The following is a 14,954-nucleotide window of genomic DNA, read 5'->3' as shown; positions in this document are numbered from 1 at the left end:
ATCATTTGCTGGTTCAGCCACCTCTGTGCCTCATAGCCCGCCTGTTGAGCCGCCATCTGGGTCTCCAACAAAGATATGTGATCATCCTTGTCTTTCAACTGAGCCGAAGTACTTCTGGATCAACAAAGGGTGGTGGTGCAGAAGAAGGAGGAACCGACCGGGTGCGACGACCCAAACCGACCAAACGTCCCTTCTTCTTTGGAATCGATTGAATAGAAAATATCCAAATTTACAAATTTAAACCAAGAAATAAATGAATTGAACTTTAAAAAAAAAAGAACTTACGGATTCAACGATTTCGTTGATTCGAAACCGGGACAAGTTGGTCGAAGCCGTCGAAGCGTCATCCTCGGTTTGAAGCTGAAACACTTCGTCTACCACCTGAGTTTGGACCAGGTCGACCACGTCCCTCACAAGACCGTCATCAATCTGGCCGGTCTTCTTGTTGGTATACGCCCTCCTCATTAGGGCGAGATCATCAACCGGCTTGCCATCATTTTCTTCCGCCTTGAAAAAAAACATAAATTAAAGAAACATTAGAAATTAGAAGAAATGCACAATAAATTAAAATTCTGAAACTCAAATAATTGAACTTACCATGCGATCTCCCAGAGTGACAATAGATTGAGCACCCAAGTTATGCTTGTAGATGCCCTTCCCTTTACGGTCGCTCCTGCGGTTGGTGGAGTTGGTGGAAGAAGTTTCTTTCGTCTCTTCCTTATCCCAATGCGCACACAACTCCTTCCAGACCGTGTCGTTCATAGACTTTGGGACCTTTTAATAAAAAAAAAAGAAAATAGTTTAATAACTTAAAAAATTGTTTAATAAATTAAAAAATTGTTTTATAAATTAAATCGAACCTTATTGATTTCCCACTTCTTCTTCCACTTGTGGATCTGATTCCCATAGTTGTCCATAACTTTATGGACGAAGTGGTGATAGATAAAGAGCGTCTCATCGGAATTCCAGTTGAACTCTTGCTGAAAAAAAAACACAATTAGTAGAAAATTTATATTAAAGATTAAAAATATAAGTAAAAAATTAGAATACTTACCGCAAACTGACGAAACCACAGAACCTGCTTGTCGGTAGGGAAGTGAGTGAAAGTCGGATATCCCCTGTCGAGGGCCGAGTACATAATACGGTTGATCCATGCGCTGATCCCGTTCCCGGATCGGTTGAACCTAATAAAAAGAACAAACGGTTAATAATGAATCCAAATTTAAAGAAAAAAAAATGTTTAATTACCATGTTTGACCCAGTCCATGTGGATACGGAGTGAGATACGGAAGATGGTCACGACCGGGCTGTTGAACCAACTCCGCAACACTCATCACTCCCGGAGGACCCGGAGGAGCAGGAGCGGGTGCAGCAGCGGGAGCGAGAGGAGCAGGAGCGGGTTCAGCAGCGGGAGCGAGAGGAGCAGGAGCGGGTGCAGCAAAGGGAGATGTATGGTTGGAGCTGTGGGGCGAAGGGGAATCCTGAAAATGGCTGGAATCCCGAGACTGGCTCCCCGTACCACCACGACCACGACGTTGTCGAGGCCGGGTCTGATCATCATGAGACCTGTAAATTAAAAAAATATATTTAATAAATACAGAAATATATAAATTAATTTTTTTAAAAAAAATCCCAAATAATTTAATCACAAAAAAAGATTTATAGATATTAAAAATATTTAATAAATATATAAAATAGTTCTAATAAACAAAACATAGTTTTAATAAATAAAAAATAGTTTAATAATTACAAAAAATAGTTTTAATAATATATATATATATATATTAAAAATATTTTAAATCCCAAATAATAGTTTTTAATCACAAAAAAAGTTTTATAGATATTAAAAATGTTTTGTAAAATCCAAAAAATCGAATTTATATACAAAAAAGATTTTGTAAAATCCAAAAAATCGAATTTATATAGAAAAATCGTTTTGTAAAATACAAAAATCGATTTTATATACAAAAATCGATTTTATAAATACAAAAAAAAATAAAAAAATTATAAAAAAATTCTAAATCAATTCAACAAAACAAATTATTCAACCAAATCACAATTCTAAACCTATTATACAACCAAATCACAATCCTAACCAATCACCCTAACAAAAATCTATCAAAACTACACAAAAACCTAACAAATAGAACCTAAGAGAGTGGGATAGGGTCCTTACATGATTTGTGTAAGAGAAGGGGGAGATCGCCGGAGATATCGTCGGATTTCAGGGGGAAATCGCCGGAGAGAAGAGAGGAGTCGCGCAGAGGAAGAAGAGAGAAATGGGGAAGAAGAGAGAAATGGGGAAGAAGAAGGGGCTCGTGGTTATAAAACCTAGGATCCGACGGACATTATCCGTCGGAATTCTAATTTCAATTTTCGCAAAATATTTGCCCGGTAAAATGAAAATATTTCGAGGAAATTCCGACGGATAGTAAAATATCCGTCGGAATTTCCTCGGAATATTCCGAGGAAATACCGAGGAACTAGTTTTTGGGGTTTCAAAACATCAATTTTTTTGCCGTATTTCATTTCTTATACAATTGTAATGCATACCATTGAGGATTCTTTGTATAGATGAGCATAAACCATGAAATAACAAATTTCAAAACTAATTGAAAGTATTCCCTTTACCGTTCATTAAAAGGTATAAGTGTTTCTCTTATGTTGTGGGATTTTGTTCATACAATCGGAAAAGTGTTAATTATACGGTAAGGAACAAATTTTTGACTTCATAATGAACGTAAGACACTTAATAAGGGTTATATAGGTGTTATTCAAACCGCAAAACGTTGTTTTCGGTTTAAAAACCCTATTTCCTCGGAATTTCCTCGGATTATTCCGAGGGAATTCCGAGGAAACCCTCTTCTTCCTCTTCTTCCTCGGAATTCCGTCGGAATATTCCGAGGAACTAGTGTTTGGGGTTTCAATACGTCAATTTTTTTTATAAACGGATCGATCGATGTATATATATCCAAAAACGCATCGATCGATCACTAAGATGGACCAAAGCGTAACAATGTGATCGATCGATTAGATTATCCCATCGATCGATCGAGAATCTCAAGCGTTCTTCGGAATGTCCTCGGAAAATCTCGTACGTTTTTTTATAAGCGGATCGATCGATGTATATATATCCAAAAACGCATCGATCGATCACTAAGATGGACCAAAGCGTAACAATGTGATCGATCGATTTGACTATCCCATCTATCGATCGAGAATCTCAAACGTTCCTCGGAATGTCCTCGGAAAATCGTGTAAGTTTTTTTATAAACGGATCGATCGATGGATATATGTCCGAAAACGCATCGATCGATCACTAAGATGGACCAAAGCGTAACAATGTGATCGATCGATTAGATTATCCCATCGATGGATCGAACAAAATCTCGGGAGCCTTTTTTTTAAACGCATCGATCGATCCGTATTTGTACAAAAACGCATCGATCGATGCGTGTGCGGGAAACAGAATTATAAGGCAAAACCCGAACTTTTTGGATCAAAACCTCAGAACTCTTATCCCCTCTGATTTCCCTATAATTCGACCCCCCCCCCCCTTTTTCTCTCTCTATAATCATCCGATTTGAACAATTTTGGGCTCTATTCCCCTTGATTTTTCGAGCTCTACCTGATTCCTACACTCGTTTTCACCCTAAGACAGGTATACTCCGCGAATCTCCACATTCTGAAATCGTGTTCTTGAGCAATTTTTTGGGTTTTGTGAATTTCTTATTTCCGTGTTGATTCCTTGATCAAATATGCATGAAACAGATGTTTAAACATGGAATAGAACACAATTGTCTGTGATCAACGAGTTTGGAACAGGATTTGAGATGATTTAGGGATTGAGAATTTTTTTCAATTTGGTTTTTTTTATCACAACTCGATTTCGCCTTTCATTTTCATGTTGATTTGAGTTCTTAATTGATTATAACCATGTTGAGAGCAATGATTCTATTTTGTAGAGAATGAAGCGCACGAAAACATCAGCAAAGAAGAACACACAAGAAGAGGGTTCGTCTCAGCGAGAGAAGCAAAGGCCAAAGAAGTGGGATAAGTCTGATACCACCCACTACAACAACATGAAGAAGGTAGCCGTTCCGGCTACACAACTAGCATGTCCTGAGACGATGACAATATTGGGAATCAAATCAGACATTGAAGGGCTGTTCCAGAACATGGGTCTAGGCCAACTATGCAACCTCAACGAACCCACTTATCCGGAGTTGGTACGCCAGTTCATAGCATCCGCATACGTCAGCCATCCCGATGATAGCCATCAGGAAGGTTTTCTGGCATTCGTAGTGCAGAAAGTATACTTTGAGGTATCTTTCACAGACCTCTGCGGACTATTTGGATTGAGTGCAGGGGAGAGGACATCTGGTCTTTATTGGACTTCAGAGCTGTTGAACTTCTGGGAAACGATTGGCACAGGGGTTTATAGATCTTCTCAGGCAAAGGAGTCACTTATCCGGAGCCCAGTACTGAGATATGCCACACGCCTCATTGGCTCATTGCTATACGGGACAACCACAGCCGCATCAGTCACGCAATGGGAGTTGTGCCTCCTGTACCAAGGTGTGAGGCATTTGCTACCGGCATTTGGAAACTCTACATTCCCACCTGCTACTGCCTTCAACATGGGAGCGGTGCTGGCCGCAAACTTAGCAGGATACAAGGGGAAAGTAACCAAATCCAAGAGCAGTGCATGTGGATTTGGTGCAGTGATTACTCGGATCCTTACACATGTGGGTGTAGACTGCGAGAACCATCAGGTAGCACTGGACAGATCGAACAACATTGCTTGGAACTACCTGGATGTCATTTCTCTAGTAAGTAAGGAGTTCATAGCTGGTCCCCACTCGAGGATCGATCGGGATGGTCCTTACGTCTACGTATTCCAGGACCGAGCGAAGAAAACACTCTACTGCCACCTGCCTCAGATCGGCCTGACTGCTCTACTTTCAGAGGCTGCAGTTGAGTTCCTACCCCCTGCTACCGCACTAGTAGACAAGCCATCCTTCTTCACGCCAAAATATCAGACCAAAGGCAAGGCCGTGGTTGATGAAGAAGGAGAAGATGAGGCTGCACAAGCCATTCCAGATGATTCACAACCCCATCAGCTACTCCCATCAGACTCCAGCCAGTACAAGCTGCAAGAGCTTCCACCGAACGCCACTTCGCGCCAGCAACAACATTGGAGAGATCAGAGCATAAAGACAAACAACGACATGCTACACAAGATCTGGGCTGCCATTTCACGTATCAGGCCGTGTCGTTGCCAAAAGGATGATGTAGTTCATCGGGACAACTCTCCATCCAGCTCTGGTTCGGGTTCGAGTGGTACACACAGGGTAAGAAAGAGGTCTAAGAGACCCAAAGATGCAGGAACATCTGGAGCAGGAGACGAGGAGTAGGAGCTATCACCGGCCAGTATTGCCATTTGATTTCCGACCGCGTTATTTTATTTTCTTTTCTATTCTAACGTTTTATGGTCTTATTTTCTGTTAATTTTGAACTTAGTTTTTTTTTTTTTTTTTTCTTAATTATGAGTTCGTATTTCTTTTACATGGTTTCTTCGTTTTATTTGGTTGTGTTTTGAGTAGTTTTTAATTCGTATTCAGCTTTGCCTTGCTAGATAAACCAAATAACTAATATCCGAGGAAAGAGGTTATATCAAGTGTTCCTCGGTATTTCTTAAAAAAAAAAAAATCAATGGTAGTCTGTTTCCGAGTCATCATCACCAGATGAATCTGAATCTGGATCTTGGTGAAACTCTCCAATCACTGGTTCATCCTCTACGTGAACGACGGCTTCCTCTCCGAAGTCGGTTAAATCGACTACAAGGCCAACTCCAGCTAAATCTTCTGCTGCACTTAAGTTGCCGGATGTGCTTGGTTGTAGTGGGTCTTCCAGCTCAGAACTTCCCTGAACTCGGCCTCTCGGGTTGAGTCTTGTAACAGTAACCCATGGATCATCTCTGTTCCTTACCCGGGGGTACTTGATATAACAAACCTGTAACATTTAGAAAAATTATAAATTAATACACATGATGATGAATCATTCTGAATAATTAACATTTAATTACCTGATCGGCCTGAGAAACAAGAATGAAAGGATCATAATATTGCAGCTTTCGCCTCGAATTTACTGATGTAACACCAAATGCATCTGTTCTCACACCTCGATCTGGAGTGTTGTCGTGCCAATCACAATAGAAAACAGTACGAGATCTGGAGTGTTGTCGTGCCAATCACAATAGAAAACAGTACAGCGCAATCCAACCATGCCCAAATACTTGATTTCCAAAATCTCATGTATGTGTCCGTAGTATACATCATCTCCTGATGCAGAACAAACGCCAGCATCATAAGTCGTACTCGAACGTCTCCTCTTCTGAGTTGTGAAAGCATATCCTCGAGTACAAAATCTCGGATATGACTTCACAACAAAGTTTGGTCCAACGACCATCTCACGTATCCAATCGTCAAATGTTTCACCTCTAGCCAAACCAGCAGACACCTATTAATAGCACATATATATATGTTATATCAATAAATGTGAATTAGTATAAATATGTGATAAAATATATTTTAATTTGTTTAAAGCACTCACATAAGTAAACATCCATCCAGTAAATTCTCTCTGCTTCATTTCTTCTAGTTCGTCCTCTGTGGCGTATCTATACTCGAACCGCTTTTCTGCCATGAAAATCCTGTATATGATGACAATAATGTAATTAATTAAGATTTAAATTTCAACTTGTTAAAATAAAAATTTGTAAGCTCATTTATTTACCTCTCATATTGAAGAATATCTTCGCAGTTGGTGAGCAAATATGTTTGCAAATGACTGCGCTCCTGCTCAGTAAGTCGACGGTCCTTTGGTTTTCGGCTAAGTCGTCCAACGTCTGTGAAAATGTCTGGAACCGTAACATGATATGTTGCCCGTTCGCCTCTATCATCATGCCAAGCAGGTCTTCTATTTTTGGTCTGAACTTCTGCTGGAAAGTAGTACTCGGCAAAGTTTGAAGTCTCTTCATTGATCATCTGTGCGACTATAGAACTTTCCACCCTACTTAAATTTTTCACCATCTTCTTCAAATGGAACATATACCGCTCATACAGATACATCCATCTATACTGCACAGGACCACCAAGTTCCAATTCTCTTGCCAGGTGAATAACAAGATGCTCCATAACATCAAAAAATGAGGGAGGAAATATCTTCTCAAGGTTGCACTGAATCACGGCTATGTTAGTCTTCAAATTTTCAATACCTTCAAGAGTCACTGATCTCGTGCATAAATCGCGGAAGAAACCACTTATCCCTGCAATTGCTTCATGAACATTTCGTGCTAATAGTTCCTTGAAGGCGAACGGAAGGAGGCGCTGCATCATTACATGGCAATCGTGGCTTTTCAAGCCAGTAAACTTTCCTTCCTTTCTGTCGATACAGTTACGCAAATTTGATGCGTAACCGTCTGGAAATTCCACATCGTTTGAAATCCAATCAAAGAACGCATCTTTTCCCTCTGCATCAAGTCGGTATATGGGAAAAGGAGCCCTACCATTCTCATCAACATGAAGTTCTGAACGAGCACATATATCGACTAAATCCAGTCTTGACTTCAAATTATCCTTTGTTTTACCTTGAACATTAAGGATCGTGTTCATGAGATTGTCAAAAAAGTTCTTCTCAATATGCATGACATCTAAATTATGCCTTAGCAGATGATCCTCCCAGTATGGCAGATCCCAGAAAATATTTTTTTTGTGCCAGTTATGTAGTTCTCCAACAGCATCTACCGGAAAACGCTCATGTCCACCGACGTCTGGCGTCCTTTCTGCACCAAAATCTCTTAGTTGTATCTTCAAATCTTTCCCACAAATTTCCGGAGGTGGACTGTCAAACACCCTCTTGTTCTTCGTAAACAAATTCCTACTCCTACGATATGGATGATCAGGTGGTAGGAATCTCCTGTGACAGTCAAACCAACACGTTTTCCTTCCGTGTTTTAGTTGGAAAGCATCAGTGTTATCTTGACAATATGGACATGATAGCCTTCCATGCGTTGTCCATCCAGACAACATACCATATGCTGGAAAATCACTTATTGTCCACATTAGTACTGCCCGCATTTGAAAGTTTTCTTACACGAAAAATCGTATGTTTCAGTGAGCCCATAGTTGTTGCAACTCATATATTAGTGGCTGAAGAAACACATCAAGTGATCTCTTAGGATGCTCTGGTCTGGGAACGAGAATCGAGAGAAACAAAAACTCTCGTCGCAAGCACAAGTTTGGGGGTAGGTTGTATGGTGTAAGAATGTCGGGCCATAGAGAATATTGTCTTCCACTCTTGCCAAACGGACTGAAACCATCAGTACATAATCCAAGGTAGACATTTCTTCTCTCATACGCAAAGTCGGGATACTTTGATTGGAAATGCTTCCACGCTTTTGCATCTGAAGGATGTCTGATCTCACCATCTGTTGAGTGCTCCGCATGCCATCTCATTGGTTGCGCTGTGCGTTCAGACAGATACAACCTCTGCAACCTTTCCGTCAAAGGTAAATACCACATCCTTTTATATGGCACTGGAACTCTTCCACTCGTATCTTTATAACGAGGCTTTCCACAAAATTTGCATGTAACCCGCTGTTCATCCGCCCTCCAATAAATCATGCAGTTGTCGCTGCATACATCTATTACCTGATACGATAAACCAAGACCAGCTACGAGTTTCTGAACCTCGTAGTATGAACCAGGAGCTACATTATCCTCGGGTAGAATACCTTTTACAAAATCAGCAATCGCATCCACACAGTCTTCAGCCAAATTATAATCTGTTTTAATGCCCATCAATCTTGTAGCAGATGATAAAGCTGAATGACCATCTCTGCAACCTTCGTACAATGGTTGCTTTCCAGCATCCAACATATCATAAAATCTCCTAGCTTCTGCATTGGGTAAATCTTTCCCTCTAAAATGATCATTTACCATCTGCTCAGTACCTACACCATAATCTACATCCGTTCTAATTGGTTCTTCTAATCTAACCGCTGGCTGAGGTTCGCTAGTACTACCATGTTCATAATCAGTTTCCCCATGATGATACCAAATTTTGTAACTTCGTGTAAACCCACTCAAATATAGATGAGTCCAAACATCCCACTCTTTAATAACCTTTCTATTTTTACAATTAGAGCAAGGACATCTTAACATACCTGTTTTTGCTTCCGGTTGTCGGTGAACTAACCCCATGAATTCGGTTATACCTCGTTGGTATTCTTCCGTAAGCAATCTCGTGTTCGGATCCAAATGAGGTCGATCGATCCAAGAACGAAAATAATTTGAAGAAGACATATTTTTTATGAATCAAATTCGTGTGTAAATAGAGTAAGAGGGAGGATGAAGATATGGAGTGAATGAAGAGGAAAAGGAGTGCTTGTATTTATAGTTTAAATCCTGCCGACAGACCGAGGAAATTCCGACGGAATTCCGACGGAAAAGTCTAGTTCGTCGGAATTTCCTCGGAATTATGTAAAATCCCCCAACGGCTATAATATTTCCTCGGAATTCATCGGTTTTTTCCGAGGAACACATTTTTCCTCGGAATTTCCTCGGAATATTCCGACGGATTGATATTTCCTCGGAATTCCGTCGGTATATTCCGAGAAAATTCCGAGGAAACCCAATTTTGTGTTTCCTCGGAAATTCCTCGGGATATTCCGAGGATTTCATTTTCCGTCGGAATGTCCGTCAGAATACCGCTGTTTTCTTGTAGTGTAACAGTGAGAGGGTCTGTGAAGATATAGTATTTGAAAGATAGCAGAAGAACACCATCAGTGCTGAAGGCTTGGAATTGTGTGGGGACAAGAATAAGGTGGAAGAGGAATAATGGGAATAGTTGCTTCGGTTAGAAGTCGTGGTGGTTTTTCAGTTTTATGTATCATCAACAACCTCGCTTACCATTTTATGATAAACATATAGGTAAGCTTTTACTTTACCAGAAATCATGTAGTTATGCTATTTTATTTGAAAAATGCGGCCAATAGGATTTTACAAAGTTTTAATGGATTAATCACCGATCAGAGTGACTAAAACTAATCGTACATCAGTGATTATGTTTTAGTAAGTTTAGTAGTTTCTCCTCTGACAAATTAAAAAGAAAACCTTTTAGAATTTTACAAAATGAAGGGGTTCGTGTGAAAAAAATCATGCTCAGTTGGTAGTTATTTGCAGATACTAATACAAATAATTTAGTCATATAAATTAGGGATTTTTGCCAAAACTAACCCACAACTTGATTTTAACCCCAAACCTATACCCAAACTTGAATCAAATGCAAAACTAACCTAAAAGCCTAGTGAAATTACAGCTTAGCCCCTTGTGAACAAACAAAAAAACAGAAGCCATTTTTACGAATATAGCCCCAGTAAATCGTCTGAGTCGTCTGAGATGTTGAAAGTCGTCTGGACGACTGAAGTTTAAGTCGTCTGGTACCAGTTTATTTTAAAAATAATTTATAAATCTTGTAAAAAAATATTTTGATGCGTGAAAAATAAAAATCAGGTGATTATAAATAGTTTTAAGTGATATAAATTAAGATATGATAAAATTGATTTGTTTTGAAGATAGATGAGTGGAAGTATTGAATCATGATATTCTTTGGTTTAGGAGTTTGGCAAACATATGTTGTAGTATTGTATGTATTGTTAGGGTTAGATCTTGGAAAACTAAAATGTTTTTTTCAAAAATTAGTTTTCACCTATATGTGTTTATTTCTGTGTATAGTAAACACTTTTCAAGTTTGATTTGATTTTATGAAGTGTTTAATTAGATAATTAAGTTTATGGGTTATGTTTAGGGTGTGGACGACTTATATTTCAGTTGTCTGTTGAATAATTTACAACGGACGACGTATATTTCAGTCGTCCACATCGTACCGAACCTTTAATTTTACCAATGTACGTTTTAACCTAACCGGATCATTTACCGGACATATAAAAGCTATTTTTTCACTATTTCACAACTTTGCGAAACCCTAGCGCCGTTTCTCTCCAACGGCGATTTCGATGGCGATAAGACGAAAACCCTACCGTGGTCGTGTTCCGCCGTTATCTTCGCCGGTAATCTCTCCGATTACGACGAATCTCGTTTCTCCTTCATGCCGTAGAGTATTTTCGTAGTTTAAACTGACCGTCCGCTTCCTTTTCTTCAGATCTGAAATCTCGTTTGCCAAACTCCGCCGCCGGTATGTTATTTCTCATGTATTAAGGCGTTTAGCCGCCGGAAAACCCTAAATATTTTAGTATTGATTCTTCTTTTCCCTTTGATTTGCAGAACTGTAACGGCTTGGGACCATATCTTCTCCAACCATATCTTCTTGGACAATATATTCTCCAACTGTAAGTCATTCGTCTTTTGTTTAAAAGATTTTGAGATTGTTGTAGTCTTTTGCTGAAAGATTACTCAGACGACTTCCAGGAAGTGAGAAGACTACTTGGACGACTTCCAGGAAGTCTTCTACGATGTCTTACTCTCTGGACGACTTACAAGTCGTCCAAGTAGTCTTCTCACTTCCTGGAAGTCGTCTGAGTAGTCTTCTCACTTCATGGAAGCCGTCTGCAAGTCTTCTATAGCATTTAGCATAGTGTCAACCTATGTGTTTGAGATGGTTGTTTGTGATTATTTGCAGGCCTTAACATGGATTTACCAGAACTCCCGCCGAGGATGTTTACATTAGGAGAAGAGCCCGATGCAATCAGGAGCATTTCGTATCATTCTGATGACACGAAGTTGTTTAAAGCTCTATGTGATTGTCTCACAGCTGACGAATATGAGGATCTGAAGGCGTCGAAGTTAGGAGTGTTCATCAAATTCAAGGAGCTTGACTTTGGTTGGACTTCAAGGCTGGTACATTTTTTGCTCTGTTTCCAGCTGGACATCAAGAAGAAGTTTGAGCTCTGGAGTCTTGTCGTTTCACAACCTGTGAGGTTTTCACTGATAGAGTTTGAACACCTCACTGGGCTGAACTGCGATTACATCAAGGACCTGGAAAATCCAAGGTGTGAGGTTACGACGGAGATGGCTGCTTTCTGGAGAAGATGCGTGTTGATATCGATACTAGGCCAAGTATTGAACAGATAACAGAAGCATTTTACAACTGCGACGAGTGGTCTCCGGATGATCGCATGCGGCTGGGATACCTTGCCATCTACGCAGGATACATCGAAGGGAAAAAGTTCTCATCCGCTACATCAGCTAGTCTTGCAAGGCTAGTGATGGATTTAGAAAAATTTGAGAATTATCCATGGGGGAGAGTGGCGTTTAAGGTGCTGATGGATTCTCTGAAGGCAAAAGACTTGACGCAAACTGGTTACACTGTTGATGGGTTCATACAAGTGCTCCAAGTGTGGGCGTACTATGCTATGCCAGAATTGGGTGCTAATTATGGGTCTCCCATACCAAACAGACCGTCTCCACTGTTGCTGGCTTACAAGGGTGGCAAAAGACAACGCAAATGTTTTAAGGCTGCTATCAATAAACAGGTACTTAACTTCACTCCTAAGACTTCTCAGACGACTTAAAGTTAAGTCGTGTGGATCGTCTTCCAACAAAAGACCACTCAGACGACTTACTTTTAAGTCGTTTGAGTGGTCTTTTTGTTGGAAGACTTCCAGACGACTTAACTTTAAATCGTCTGAGAACAAAATACTTCTCAGACGACTTAACTTTAAGTAGTCTGAGAACAAAATACTTCTCAGACGACTTAACTAAGTTTGTATCTTTTATTTATTGCAGACTATCGTGAAGAACTTCGTTCAGAAGGATTTTGATGAAATGTTTCCAAAATGGGACGGAGACGTAGATGACCCTGCCGCGGATAACATAATTAAAGTCATGTTTAATGATCCTGGATGGGAGTGGACCATGGAATGCTGGCCAGTCACCGGTACTCGCAAGGTTGTGAAGATGGAAGTGAGTCCAGTGAAGAATGAAGTGAGTCCCGTGAAGTCAGAGAGTGTTGTGAAGGAAGAAAGTAGCAGACCTCGGAAGAAAGCTCGTAAAGGGTCTTCTATTTCTGCTGAGACACCTGCGGCGGGTAGTGAAGGGATGACACATCAGCAGATTGAAAAGTCCTTGAAGGACATATCTGATGCCATTAATCTTGGCTTTGGGACGTGCCTTAAGGAGCTCAAGTTACTGGCGGATAGGATGGTAGCTGTGGAGAAGAAGGTGGGAATCACCAACAGTGGGGGTTCATCTGATGATCGTCAACTTACAACCACTTCAAATCCACCAAAACCTGCTGACGAACCCGGGGTTAGTACCAAAACCTCTCCCAAAATTGCAGAGAAGAGAGTCACTAGGCAAAGTGTTAGGAAGAGTCAGGACTGATGTGCTTTGTTTCTTGTGTGCTTGGATGAACATGTGTGCTTTGTTTCTAGTGTGCTTTGATGAACCACTGTATGCCTTGATTCTGAACATGTGTGCTTTGTTTCTAGTGTGAATTTGATCTTTGCTGTAAGGGTTTTTGTTAATAGTTTTTAAACACACTGTGAACTCGAAATTGCAGAGTGAAAGTGTGAATGGGGCGAAAGCAGGACAGAAGGAAGCCAAAGAACCGAGTCTTACTACATAACCGAGTTCCTCGAGAGAGCTCTGTCTTGTGAGTCCTACAGACGACTTACCGAGTGATGATCCTAGCCTTCTTATATTGGACAAACAAGTTCCCACCGCTTCAGATTTACTCGTTGAAGAAGCTAGAAGGCAGACAAAGAAGGAGACTGCTTTGGTGAATCTCCGTAAAAAAAGTGTGCGAGAAAGGAAGCTTGCTCCCACACAGCAAACTCCTTTTAAGGGAAACAGCACTGCCAAACAGATCATTCCAAACAAACAGGTTGGCGGAGGCTATGATCCTTTTGCACCCTATGACAAGATGAAGTCGAAGGAGCTCACTGCATGAGTGCAAAAAGATCCGTAAGTTGCTGTTAAAAATATGCTTATTTATATTTGATTAAAAAAAGCTTCCATTTGATTATTTACATTTTGTGTTTGCAGTTCTTATAAACTGCCTCTGAAAAAAAAACCACGTAGATGTCCAAGTCGATTTTATCAGGTCCTCCGAACCCCCTTAGAATGGCTGACCGACCATGTAAGTCTTCTGCTATTTTCTTACTCTTATATAAGTCGTCTGGTAGTTATCTGGTACTTTTCTGATTTGTATAAGTCGTCTGTAATTTTTTTTGACTTGTATTGTTTTATATGCAGCAAATGGATGCTTTTATTAATTTACTGAGGCAACGGTACCAAAACCATCCAGAACATTTCAGGAGCGACAGAATGTGCTTTCTTGATTATGTATTTTCTCGGCAGTGGAGGGCCTCCTACCCTGATTTTAAGAGCGACACTCCTGATGCCAACGGTTTGGGAAGAAGACTCCCTGGTGGGGCGTGGAATTATCATGCAGGCGTGATACCTTCTTTTTGCCAATCTAAGAAGGTTTGGGGGGTGGATGTGGATGATATCTATGCACCTGTGAACTTCAAGAACCAGCATTGGATTGCTATATGGATATCGATCTCTAAGAGGCACATCGTCGTCTGGGACAGCATTGTCTCTCATATTAGCCCTGAAGAACTCGATGAGGTAATGGAGCCTTTTGTCACAATGGTCCCTTATCTGCTTGTTGAGTGCGCGTTCTCTGATGAACAAAAGGTTCAATACACATTGGAGCCATACACATATGCGAGACAAACCGTTGGAGTACCTCAGTGTCGAGCTGGTGATTGTGGCCCCTTCACTCTGAAGTACATCGAATGTCATGCTCTTGGGATAGAATTTCCCACCGCGTTTGACAAAAAACACGGGAAGACCATCAGGGAGAAGATGGCGCTGGATATATTTCGAGAGCTTCCTATGTGCCATGAATGGGAAAACCAAGAC

Source organism: Brassica napus, chromosome C2, assembly GCF_020379485.1.
Source record: "Brassica napus cultivar Da-Ae chromosome C2, Da-Ae, whole genome shotgun sequence".
Lineage (NCBI taxonomy): Eukaryota > Viridiplantae > Streptophyta > Magnoliopsida > Brassicales > Brassicaceae > Brassica > Brassica napus.
The sequence above is the reverse complement of the archived record's forward strand: the minus strand, read 5'-3'. Positions refer to the sequence as shown.